The sequence below is a fragment of the Prunus avium genome, chromosome 3 (genome assembly GCF_965620075.1).
Source record: "Prunus avium chromosome 3, drPruAviu1.hap1.1, whole genome shotgun sequence".
In the NCBI taxonomy this organism is placed as follows: Eukaryota; Viridiplantae; Streptophyta; class Magnoliopsida; order Rosales; family Rosaceae; genus Prunus; species Prunus avium.
In genome coordinates this window covers 25,644,720-25,658,464 of record NC_142286.1, presented here as the reverse complement: position 1 = coordinate 25,658,464, position 13,745 = coordinate 25,644,720, and positions in this window count along the sequence as shown.

The following is a 13,745-nucleotide window of genomic DNA, read 5'->3' as shown; positions in this document are numbered from 1 at the left end:
TGACCTTGCGACGAACACCTTTTGCTCGTCGATGTGATAGAAGTAATATCCCATAGTTTCCTTGGGATACCCGATAAATCTACACTTCACTGACCTTGCATCTAGTTTATCCACATCTTGTCTTTTGACATATGCTGGACAACCCCAAATCTTGATATAACCAAGACTTGGTTTCTTCCCAAACCACATTTCGTATGGAGTTTGTGGAACAGATTTGGAAGGCACTCTATTTAACAAATGAATTGCTGTTTCAAGTGCATATCCCCAAAAGGATATAGGTAAATCAGTATAGCTCATCATGGAACGAACCATATCCATTAAGGTTCGATTTCTCCTTTCAGAAACCCCATTATGTTGTGGAGTCCCTGGTGGAGTCCATTGTGATAAGATGCCATGTTCCTTGAGGTAATCAAGAAACTCTGTGCTTAAGTATTCACCTCCTCGATCAGATCTAAGGATTTTAATACTCTTGCCTGTTTGGTTTTCAACTTCATTTCTGAATTCCTGAAACTTTTCAAAAGATTCAGACTTATGCTTTATTAAGTATAAGTACCCGAACCGTGAATGATCATCAGTAAAGGTAATGAAGTATGAATAACTTCCCCTTGCGTTTGTAGACAAAGGTCCACAAACATCTGTGTGGATTAACCCCAACAACTCTGTAACTCTTTCTCCTTTTCCTGTAAAAGGAGACTTGGTCATTTTACCTTGTAGACAAGATTCACAAGTAGGCATAGGAGCAGGGTCTAAAGATCCAAGGCATCCATCTTTTGCCATCCGGTGAATCCTATCTTGGCCAATGTGTCCAAGTTTGAGGTGCCACAATTTAGTTGAGTTATCCACTTCTCTAGGCCTTTTCGGTCTAGGTGCATCTTTATCTATACAGTTAATACTACCATTCATTTCTAAATGAAAAAGACCATCAATCAAATTTGCATAAGCAATAATTCGATTATTATGTGAAATAGAACAAAGTAGTTTGTCAAACAAAACAACAAATCCGTCTCTTAAAAGCATAGAGACAGATATTAAGTTCTTTACACAACCAGAAATGAAATAACAATTATTCAAATTCAGGGTCTCCCCGGAAGGTAGATTGAGACGATAGGTGCCTACAGCTTTGGCAGCTACCTTAGTGCCATTACCCACAGTTAGCACCATTTCTCCTTTTCCGAGTCTTCTACTTCCTACTAGTCCCTGCACACAATTGCAAATATGTTGACTAGCTCCTGAATCAACTATCCAGGTAGAAGTATTAACTGTAAAAACTGATTCAAGAACAAGAGTGTTACCTTCCGAAGGCTTGTTCTTTAAGCTTGCGAGGTAATCCTTGCAATTTCTCTTCCAATGTCCATCCTTTCCACAGTGAAAGCAAGTTCCTTTCGGTTCCTTGCCTTTCTTTGTTATTTTTCTTTCCTTGGGTTTTAGAAAACCTTTCTTCTTCTTTCCCTTATCCTTACCTTTCGGTTTGGATTTGGAAGAGGAGGAAGAACTCTTTTCAAACACCGCAACTGTCCCTTTCAAACCTTTATCCTTTGAGATATTCTTTTCAGCTACTATAGCCATATTGAGTAGCTCAGTTAAGGAACTTTCCATTTTTCCCATATTATAGTTCATAACAAATTGGGAAAAATCTGATGAGAGGGACGAAAGAAAAAAATCTTGTTGAACTTCAGCATTAAATGGACAATCCAATTTTTCCAATTTCTCAAGCAATGATATTATCTTGAGACCATGCTGATTAACCGGAGTCCCTCTTGTCATCTTTGTGTTGACAAGTTCACATATTGTATTGAATCGCAAGCTACGAGTAGCTTCACCATAAAGCTCTTTAAGGTGAAGCAATATGGAAGCACAATCATCCATATCTTCATGTTGTTTAAGTAGCTCATCATTCATGGATGCTAGTAAGTAACATTTACCTCTACTATCATCCTTAACATGCTTCTCATAAGCAGTTATCTCTTCCTGAGTAGCTTCTTCGTCAGGAGCAATATGTGGTGGGGCTTGTGTCAACACATAATCAATCTCATCCATTTTAAGGACAAGTTTCATTTTGCGAAGCCAACCCGGATAGTTCGTGCCATCAAGGATGTAATTGTTAAGTATCGATGAGATTGGGTTTTTAACGGCCATTTGAAAATTCTGCAACAACGTAAACAAATTTTAGTTTAGATTAATCTTCTACCAAAAACTTAGGGTCTTTAAGTCATGATGGTAGCTCCCACTATTTTTGGCAAATTTCATATCCCTCTTGAAATCCGAGAGTTTCCGTTGAAACTCTTAGTGGGGATGGGAGTCTCATTTTCATATAGTTTTCCTCAACCTAACAGTTTGTTGGATTGCTATCTTACTAATGAGAGGATACTCTTATCCAATCACATCATTCATGTGAATACCCATCACTATGGCCTCTAGAGAACTAGACCTCAACCTAACAGTTTGTTGGTTTCGTTCGTCTTAGTTAAGTTATTCCCACCATGCTTGTGGGTATAGGGTTTCAAGCATGACCTCAACCTAACGATTTGTTGGCCACACTCGTTATCTATCCGCACTACATCAAGTATGTTTAATAGGCTTCCCTTGGATGGTTACAAGTACTGGATGTTGCCTCACTGAGGTACAACAAAGTGTAAATGTGCCACCCAATAAGAGACTACCATGGTGGAAGGCCACAAAATAGCATTCAAAATGCCATTTCGCTTATCAACTTAATATTGCTTTGAGGGTAGTTAATTTGGTCTCATTTTAATCCAATTTTAATCCTGTTAAAATTACCTATCTAATCTCATTAAATGGTTCCCAATGCAACATATTAGTAGCACATAATACTCCCACTAAATATTTTAGAAACCATTTGCTTAAGATAGCGAGAATACATGGTGCTACTAATTGGTTAATTATTGTCATTACCGAACATTCAAATTGCATTGGGCTTATAGGATGATTATGGACTTTCTTGTTGATCCAACACGAGCCACCATGTTGGATCATGGTCTTGGAAGGTGATTCATTTTAATTACGCGCGCATAAAAAATAAATTAGGCATGAAAGCCATTTCATTATTACATAGCCAAATAAATTAGGCATGAAAGCCATTTCATTATTACATAGCCAATCAAAAACGAATACATATCCAATAAGCGGCCAATCACATAGCTCAATTGTTTGGTCTAAGTCCATAACCATCCTTTAATTATTTAAACGCTTTAAACAATTAAACTAGCAATATAAATACATGCTCTTGGGTTGCATACATATGTGGGTTTAATTCAAGTGGTAACCATATTCAAAATAAATTTACCATGGAGTGAAAACGTTTTACTACAATAGCAAAAGTAATTGTGGAAATCTATTGGACATAGTTACACTTATCATATATAGTAATTAGGTCCAAAACTATTCAACAATTAATAATGGATCCAAAGTTGATCCACTAGGGTGTGGGGTTAAAACATGCATTTGTATAATACAAAGTGGTGATCATGATTATTCCAACAAGGTGAATAATCATGAATGTGACTAGGTAGGCCAACCACACTCACCAAAGTAATCAAAATTAATTTTAGTGTGGTGGGTAAAAAATTAGTGATGGGAATAATTTGAACAACTTTTGCATTTTATATCAAATCATCATAATTTAAATCTAGATAGCCCCACACACTCACCAAAGTAATCTTATTAATTTTAGTGTGGTGGGTAAATGTTTATTGAGTGGAAACATTTTGAAAAACTTTTAATTTTATAATAAAACACCATCATCATCTTTTGACCTATTTTGGTGGAAAATTCCACTAAACACAATCATCAAAATTAGTCACCTAACTTATGGATCAAAAAGATCCCATAACAAGAACATCAAGAACACCAAGAACATGCATATGAACTTATATGAATGTTCATGCTATTTCCGGAAAAATCCATATTCCATTTTAACCATCTCATGCTCTTAATATCATATATTTCATGAAGTTAAAAACATGGGGTTTTAATGCAACTATGCTCAAATGTTCATACATACATATATGCATACAAAGAGAGCATCAATCATCAAAACATAAATCCGGAAATTCAAAATCCCAAACAACCCCTTTCACTCCATTTGATTTACATTCAATCATATCAAAATAAATCAAGTATAACCATTATACTTTTAAATGAATTTATAACCCACATATGCATCTCTAAACCCAAGAAACATATCAAGTTCATGACCTATGGCTCTGATACCAATTGTTGGTTTTAAAACATTTTTAAGAAGTTCATTTGAATATTAAACATGCATTTAATCAAATTAATCGCAGCGGAAGAATATGGTGGTTGTTTAAATTCAAAAACAAAACTTCTTCCAAGTATCTTAAGCCATGAACATTGATATGTTTTTCATAAATGAAAATTCAAGAGAAAGGACAAGATATAATTACCCTTGAAGCAATTATATGAACCAATTTGTGTTTGGTCTTCTCTTGATGATTTCCCTTTGTTGATCTCCTCTTTGATCTTTCTCCTCCTTGTGAGCCACAAAAGTATATGGCCTCTAAGTCTCCACACCAATGGAACCTTGAAATGAGAAGAAGTATCTTGAGAATACAAGGATGCTAGTGCAAGATCCTCAAGATTGGTTTCAATCTAAACCCCTTTGAAAGATGATTGTGTTTCACTCTTGAAAACTCACAACTATCTCTCTTTGATCTCCCAAACCTATTTGGTTGATGTTGGATTGTGTTTGTGTGTAAATTGAGCTTATGGAAACAATTCCCATACACATGCACTTAACCATTTTCGGCCAAACCCCATTGGGCTTCCAAAATTGGGCCTTATGACACTTAAACCATAATATTTAGGTGTCTTAAGCCCTTGGGCTTGATACCCAACCATTTGGGCTTCCCTCTAACTATTATCGAGGCCCAAATATATTTTTACACGTAGTAAATCATCCACATCAAATCAATCAAATTGATTTCCTCATTCTCATTTGTATTACTCAAAGTTAACCATTTAAGGTGTGCGATCCATTAGGTTCTAATTTAGCAAGGCAGTGGGAAAACATTAGAACTCTTTCTAACCAACTGGAATTAAAACCCCTTTTTAATTCTTCCTTTATTTTGGATTGATCACAATCAGTCCTAGGACTTCCACAAGCCAAGAGTGACATCTAGCAATATATCATGGCTACCCAAGCTAATTAGAATAGATGAAGAACCTATTCAGTTGGAATTGCAATGCAATACGGTCCTTCTCTTATACAATGTTTCCAATCATATTGTTAGGGTACGGATTGATAATGTCAAACCCCTAATATGATTAAACTCATATGATTCAATAGAACACAATTAAAAACCACTTTCTAAATCATGTTCAAGTACTTCGGCCGAAGATTCACTGAATCATATCTTGAAACATTCTCCTTTCTTTATCAAGGTAGAGATTCCTTATTGTACATTCACATGCCTCTATGATGAATTAAGAGATCCCAATAACACATAAGGAAAATCTTTTACGACTTGCCTTTGTGAGCTATCAAAGATCAATAACGCATCACAAGACAACCATGATGCCTCAGGTCTAAGGACTAATTTGCATTATTGCAACTATGAGTTCTCGTTTGACATATAGATAAATACTCCATACGAGAACTCTGGTTGATCGCGTTCAGTGTACTCATTCACTAATGAGCACCCACATACTTGTATTAGTGTCAACTACACAAATGGTTTGAGACCAACCATCCTCATCATTGAGCATACATAGTATGTGCCAATCTTGACGGTTTATCAATGCCCATTTGATAACCTTATGATTAGGAACATTTTGGGATACTACAATTAGAGATTAAAGGTCTCCCGAATCTAAACTTCTTTAGATTACTTTATCTCTTATTTAGTACACCCTGGACTTTTGTTTCTTTACACGACATAAAAGATAACAAAATAATATTGCCCTTTATTTATCATATACGAAATGTATTCTAAGGAGATTACATCAAATGTATTGGCTCTTAGGGCACATTTCTAACAACCCCAGACTGGGAGAAATGGCTGCCGAGGATGGAGCATTTCTTCGGTCAACAATGGAAGGATCAAGGCATCTACCACCTGATCAAGCTATTTGATCGGCCGCTCGTCATGGATCGGTCACTCTTGGCCGCGGCCCTGTGCTTCTGGTCGTCGGCCACCAACACCATGAACTTTCGGTTCGGCATGATGACGCCGACCGTTCTAGACATGGCCGCCCTATTCGGCCTGTCCCCCCTCGGCGTGGAAGTGAACGCCGCCCTCGTTGCTCTCGAGGCGGAAGGGAGTTTCAAGGCCACGTGGCCTACTCTTGCGAGAGTCGCTGGGAGCAAGGCGAAGAACATGCTCAACTACTCCAGCTTCTATAGCAATTTCGGCGTGAAAGATAGTGATGGAGACGACGCTGTTGCCCCTCTCGGCGAGGTTGAACACGCCGCGTTCTTGCTATACTGGTTGTGCAAGTTCGTGTTTTGCACCCAGGCGAACAAGGTCACCCTGGAGTTCGCCCACCTGGCCGATTACCTAGCGCAGGGCGGTAGGCTAGCGCTCGGCCCGTTCCTACTCGGCCACATATACCGCACGCTTCATGACATCGTCACCGATGGGAAGAAGCCGAAGCACGGTGGTCCGCTGTGGGCCTTCCAGTTCTGGTTGCAGGCCTACTTCCCAGAGCTGAGGGAGGTGGCCACCCCTCAAGACAATGAGCCGCTGGCCAACGCATTCGCTCGCGCCTCCAAGAAGCATAACGCCATGACCTTCTGCTACAAATTCTTCTACAGCTTGGCCGAGAGAACTGGTACGCAGTTCCGAGTCTGCCTTGCTCGGCCGTTCCCTCTGTTCCTGACCCACGACCTCTCCGTCGTTCCTGATGTTGAGACGGAGAACGATCTGTAGGAGATCTGGGGCTCCTTCTTGGTCACACGCGACCTCCACTGCGGCTTGTCCAAAGTCGAGGCCGAGGTGTATCTGCCGAACCTGGTGGCTCGGCAGTTTGGCCTAATCCAGACGGCCCCACTCCTTCCTCTGTCAACGAACCGGCTATCGTCCTGGAGGGCCGACGTCTCCCAGCAGCACGGCGTGGCTGCGATCACCTTCCAGCTTCAAAAGGGAATGACCTTCCTGACTCTGACACCTTGGTCACGCCGTAATGCGTATGACGAGGATGGAAGGGTCTGGTATGAAGAGTGCATCTCGGCCAGATTTCTTCGGCCTGTTGAAGAAGCCGTGAGGGCGGCCTTGACGAATGCAGATTGGGACCCTCTCACCCCCAAAGGCAGCAAAATGAAGAAGGTATCAGCTGGGCCGCCTCGGCCGAGTGCCCCGGCCGTGGTCGCCCCCAGGGTACCGGCCCCTCCCTTGGCCAGATCAGCGGCCGTGGCCTCTACCGCGGCCCCATCATTGACCGTGGCCCCAGCTCCCAGGGCGACGCCTGTGGTGGGGGGTCGCAAGACGCTGGCGCATAGGACCGTGCCGGCCTCCCCAACATCTCTACCATCCATTGCTGCTGGTAGGCCTTGCTTCTTTTCCTTTTTATTATTTATTTTTCATTGGCCTCTCTAAACCACTTCTGTCTCTGGTCACCTCATTCTTGTCCCTTTCCTTTGTATACGCAGCCTCGGGTCGCAAAAGGAGCCGAGAGGCGTCGGGTGCTGAGGTCGCACCGGCCCAGAGTGCCGCGGCCGAGATGGCGGCCGTGCATCGGCCGAGGAAGAGGACCCTCTTTACCGCCTCGGAGGGCAGAAGTGAAGAGGAGGCTCCCTCTGCGACCGTGAGTGAGGCCCCCCCTGCGATCGTAAGTACTACTCCCTGGCACCCCCTTTTTCATTATTTTTCTTATTTTTATGCACTCTGGTAATCTGGTTCCTTCCTCAGGACGTGGTAATAGTCGAGGAGGAGGCCACGGTCGAGGTACCATCCATGACGGAAACAGCTGTTGCCCACATGGTGGCCGAAGAAGTGGGAGGGGCAACGGTTGAGGAGGCGGCCGCTGCCGACGAAGGGGCCGAGGCGCAAGATGCTGAGATGGCGCCCGCAGAGGTGCCGCCCGCCGAGGAGGCTGCAGAGGGGGCGACCGAAGAGATCGCCGAGGAAGTCGCCGACGAGGCCGCTGAGGAAGCTGCCGAAGAGGCTGCCGACGAGGGCGGCGAGGAGGCCAATGAATAGGCCGCTGAGGAAGTAACCGGCGAGGCCGCCGAAGACCATGCTGTGGACGTGCCAAGTGGGTCATTGACGCCCACCCCTCGTCGTCCAAGCGACATCTCCTTTCGCTCGGTAAGAATCCACTTTCAACATACTTGGCTTTATTGTCTTCTTTTGATCTGTTCCATACTTCTGACCGAACCGTTTGTCTTTAGCCTCCCCAATCGTCGCCGCCGCTGGCAATGGTTGCCGCTACCATGCCGCCTGTGCCGTCGTTCCAGGACTCGACGGTCGTGGCCGAGCCGGTGGTGACTGAAGCCGCGGTCGTGAGTGTGCCGAGTCTCGTGCGGACTACCTCGGCGGTGATGACCGACCTTTCGCTCCCCGTGAGTACCCGACCTCCTTTTCGTTTATTCTTTTACTTCTTAGTTAACCATATCTTACCCTTGCTCCCTCCTATGTTCAGGAAGCCACCTCCTCTGATGATCTTGAGGAGCTATACGCCAGCCTCCATGAGGAAGGGGGAAGCTCGGCCTCGGCTCCGTTGGACGAGGATTCCAATACCGTTATTGAACGGCTCTGGGAGTTTCTTTTCCTTGATGTCCGGAAGATGACCAACACCGGGGCGATCACGGAGTTTAGGTCCTGCCTGGATACGGCCATGGCGCTCGGTCTGCTTGACTCGGCACAACTGGACGAACTGCAAGCTCGTCTGACCGAAGGCGAAGAGATGCTCGGCCGGTATACCGAAGCTGTCATGCGGATGGCCGAGGGGAGCTCGCTCGAACAGGATCTGGAGGTGATAAAAGAAAAAGTTCACCCTGCAATGGCCTGGCTGAAAGAAAATGACCTCGTTATCCAACGAGAGAACGAAGCGCTTGCGCAGATTGAGGCCCAGATTACCGAGCTCCAGGCTCGTCGAGATCTCATTCTCCGACGCCGAGATGGCGCAGTCGCAGCCGGGGGTGAGTTGAAATCCTCGGCCAAGCAAATCCTCAAAGCAGCGACTGAGACGAAGAAGGCCCTGGCCGAGCGGAAGCTGATTCGGGCGAGATGGCAAGCGGACATCAACGGTGGGGACATCGCTTGGAGAAGGATCACCTGCCTGATCTGAGGGATGTTCAGCGAAGGGGTCTATGCGGGTGAAGAGTGGCCATTCCAACTATTTTCCTTTTCTCTTTTCTGGGATGTAAATAAATAACTACATACAATTTTTAAATTATTTACACATAGTTTTATCTTTTGTTTTATGACTTCACACAGATAAATATGTATAACAATTTCGACCCTGACTGGCCGTTCTCTTTTGTAAGTAATGCCCTTTCTAACTAAATGTAAGGCAAGGGCCCCTTTTCTAAAAAACGAAACGCATACTTTCCTTTTCTATATGACGGCCGCGCCCTTTGTTCGGCCCGTCTGCCTACTTCCCCTTTTTTTTCTTTTTCTTGACTTTTTTGTCGTAGGTTCTCGGCGCCATTTTCCTTTGAACTTGCGCCGAGTCGTAGGCGTCGAATTCCAACTGTTTTGAATTCCCTGAACTCTTGACCATCATTCGTGAGCAGTCCTCTTTCCTTTTGCGGTGTTGTCTGATATCTCGAGGAAACCGAACCGTCAGCCTTAGTATCTTACTAGTGTTTTGGCTCCTGGTCGAGACGTAAGTAGATGTGCCTACGGCCGAGTTTTTCGAAACGCGGTGTGCCCAAAAAACTTCAGGAAATAAATCACGCGTATTGCTGAGTTCCTTTGACAGGCGCGGCCTTGGGTAATCTGGTGTCCCCAGTTCCCCCTTCATTAAACCGTCCTTCATGATAGGCCGGGTGTCTTCAAACTGAAACCCTTGACACGGCCTGCCTTGCTGTGCCTTACTTCGCGGCCAATCCTGTCGGGTCGTTTGAGCAACGGGCTCGGCCGTTATGACCGAGCCGGGTAGTTTCAGTGGAACGCCGTAGTTTTGGCCGAGATAATCTCGGTCGGCTGGCCATCGAGGTATGGTCACCTGGTTCTGCTGATCTATACCATGGAGGGAACCTGGGCGCGTTTGTATTGTCGTCTGACTGGCCGAATCGTGTATTTGCAATGACAGTGCAACAGTCATGCCTTTTTGCTCGCATTGTTGTGGTAACGCTTCGGTCATACTGCTTTGGCCGGACCGTTCTTGATCGGCCAGAATATGGGCTGGGCCGAACTGCTCGGCCGTAGACATCGTAGGACTCCCCCTCAAAGCCTTGGCTAGAGCGTGGAGTGGGCTACATGCTTTCTTTGCCGGTTGGTTTGGCCCGGGGTTCGCCCTTGTAGGCTGGGCCTGCCCCCAGCTGTTGGCCGGTCGTAGAGAGTGCTGGCCGTAACCTAATGCCTCGGCATGGTCAGAGACGCCGAGACTGCTGTTTTCGTCGCAAGGTTCGGCCCTTTCGTGCTCTCGGCCTCTTTGTCCAGCTCCAGGAGACAACGCGGGCGAGGCCGTCGGCATCTCCTCTTGGAAAAGTGTCCGCAACTCGGAGGAGAATCTGTCCATTGCGGCCGTGAAGGATGTTTCTATCCTGTAGGCCTGCTTGGACATCAATTCTTCCATCACTGCTGGTCTCTGTATGGACCTGGCCATGCGGTCCGTCGTGATTGGAATGCTGGTTTCCATCATAAGTTTTTGACAAGGGTCCCACTGGGCGTGCCAAAAGTGTCTGCCGCGCAAATCTCACGGCCTGGAGTTCCGGGCCGAGGGGATGTGCGTTAACACGGGGTTTCCTGCTTTTGGGTGCGGTGCGGTTGTGCACGGGCGTGCCAGCACGGTTTACTGTGCGTTGATGTTTTGGTGAGTGTTGGATGGGTGAATGGTGCGCCTGTTTGATCTGTCTTCCTGGTCAAACGATTGTAGCCGAGAGAGGAACTGGTCCCGGCTGTTAGGTTCACGGCCTGAACTACAAGGCCGTCGAGTGATGGTGTTGGTGGTGGGTTTTGGGCGGTGCTCCGGCGCGCTGCTCAGGGAGCAACGGTCGTATGATATATGGGGTGAATGAACGAACAAACAAGGATGGTGCTCCGGCGCCTTGAAAATCAAGGGTCGTATGATATATTGATGAATGGATTCTGCTTACAACCTAACACTACTCCTAGGAAAGCAAGTAAAGATATTGAAAGTGCATTACATAAGAAAATAAGTTGCTCCGTGGGAGGCTTGTTTTGGTGTTTGAACCCTTTGAATGTAGCTCGAGCCTTGTATTTATAGGAAGAGTCCCTGGATGAGTAATTGAGGCTGAATTTGCGCATAGTGGAGTCTGATTAGCGCAAGTGGGTAGTCCAATCGACATTTGGGATCGTGAAGTATGGTGATGAGACCCCAGAAATCCCGGTGAATCTCGGCCGCCGCTCTTGATCGTGGGTTCTGAACCTCTGGCCGTGGAGACGCATTTATGGCCTGGATAGCTGGTGAACCAACATCTCAAGCTGTCAGAATTCTTGTGAGAATGTCCACGTCTAATCAATCTTAACTTCATCACCAAATCCTGACTTAAGTCACTTCCCACCTTCCCTCATGCATTAAATGCTACTTTGTGGCCAATGGGTTTTGCTGCATTAAACAGGCACTACTTCATTAAATGAAGCCTGGGACCCTGCCGTCACGTGATGATTTGCCTTTAATGCCTTGGCCGCAAATTTGTTCTGCCTCGGCCTCGGCCTACGTTTGAGGCCGAGATGATCATGCCTTAGCATTTCTTCTTTTATTCTTTAAGGAAGGCGAATATGCCCTGGCGAAACACTGCGTTTCAGCCTCTGCAAACAAGTGCCAGGGCCGAGAGAAAGGGCTCCTTCGGCCAGCTCGTGGCCGAGATTTATCAGGCACAAACACCTTTTAATTGTTTTTCCCTTCAAATTTTATTTCTAATATTTAATGTATGTAATGAATTTATTTTAGACAAACTACAATTTGGAGAACGTCGGCGAAGAGTTGTTAGCCTACATCAACAAACTCTTTGCTGACAGGTACAAGCAGTGGAAGAGCGACCTGCATCACCATTTTCAGGCATATGATGATACGCAGGTTGCTCTTCAAGAGGGTTGCCCGAAGGAGCTTGAGGGCCGGGAGGATAGTTGGCAGTGGCTCTGCTGTCATTTTCAAGAGGCCGATTATGTGGTATTTTTATATATTAAATTAAACTTATTACATGTTTCTTACTAATGTGTATTTAATTTTTTATATTTCATTTCACTTTCAACTAATACTTTTTATTTTTTGTATAACAGAAGAAGGCCAAAGCAAATAAGGGCAATAGGCAAAGGAAGACTCTTCTCCACCATTCATGTTCCAGGCCCTTCTCTTATAGGATGGAGGCGCGGCGCCAGGTAATAATAAAGTCGTTTTTATTTATTTTTTAATGTGTCATTAATATTAATTTGTTTTTCTCGTAATAACATTTTTTTTTCTGCTCAATTTAAGGGGGGGTCCAAATTCCCAGAGATTGACGTATTTGGCGACGTTTATGTTCGACCTGGGAATGAGTTGGCGGAGTCCCTTCATGTAAGTAGCCTTTAATTTAAATTATTATGTAAGCGTTCAAGTTTTTATAGTTATTATATGAATGTTTTAATTCATATTTTATGTTATGTTCAACAGACGACTATGATTGAGAGGAGCCAGTTGGTTCTTCAGGAGTCCGCCTCCCAGCTTCCTCCCGATACGCCGCTCGAGTCCGTGGTTCCTCCACCGGATGCAGGGTTTCAAATCTTGACTAAAACCTTGGATCAGAGTCTCGGGAGGCGCCCAGGGACATATTGTCGAGGGATGGAGAATGCCAGGCAGCGGCCACCTAGACCCCGTGAATCATCAGAGTCAAATGAAGAGGTGACTGCTTTGAAGACAGAGGTGGCGGACCTCAAGAGTCATTTGTCTCATATTCTACAGTCCCTCGCTCACTCCGGCATTTCAATCCCGCCTTTTACTCCCCCGTCGACCTCCGAGCATGGCAACCACACCTCTCCCCCTGTCAACAATGTCCAGACCTCCGAGCTGCATTTGCCAGACGACAATGTAGATCTTGGAGGGTTGTTTGATTAGATTTTAACATTCTTAATTACATTTTAAATATTTCTATTGTACTAAATACATTATGTTATAACATTTTACATATTTCTCTTTATTACCTTTTTCTAATTGCAATTTCATTTCATTATTTTATAAAAAAAAAACCAAATTTATTTTATTTTACCAAAATAATTCAATTTAATTTAAAATTAAAAATAATATATTTATTTTTTTACGCGACGATAGTTTCCGTCGCGCAAATTTTTTTTGAAAATACACAACCGTAAAAATAAATTTTAAAGAATGTATTTTATTTTGCGTGACGAAAGAATTTGTCTCTCTAAGTAAATGCGACAAAAATATTTCGTCACGCAAATATTTTAATCACGAATACACTCGTCGCACAATACTTGCGCCACGAATGTTAGTCGTCGCGCAGTGTCTTTACAACGACTATGTTTCGTCGCGCAAATAGTTTAGACACGAATATACTCTCGTCCCTCTACTTTAGCGCGACGACAGTTTCCGTCGCGCAATTTTTTTTTGAAAAATACACAATCGTAAAAATAAATTTTAAA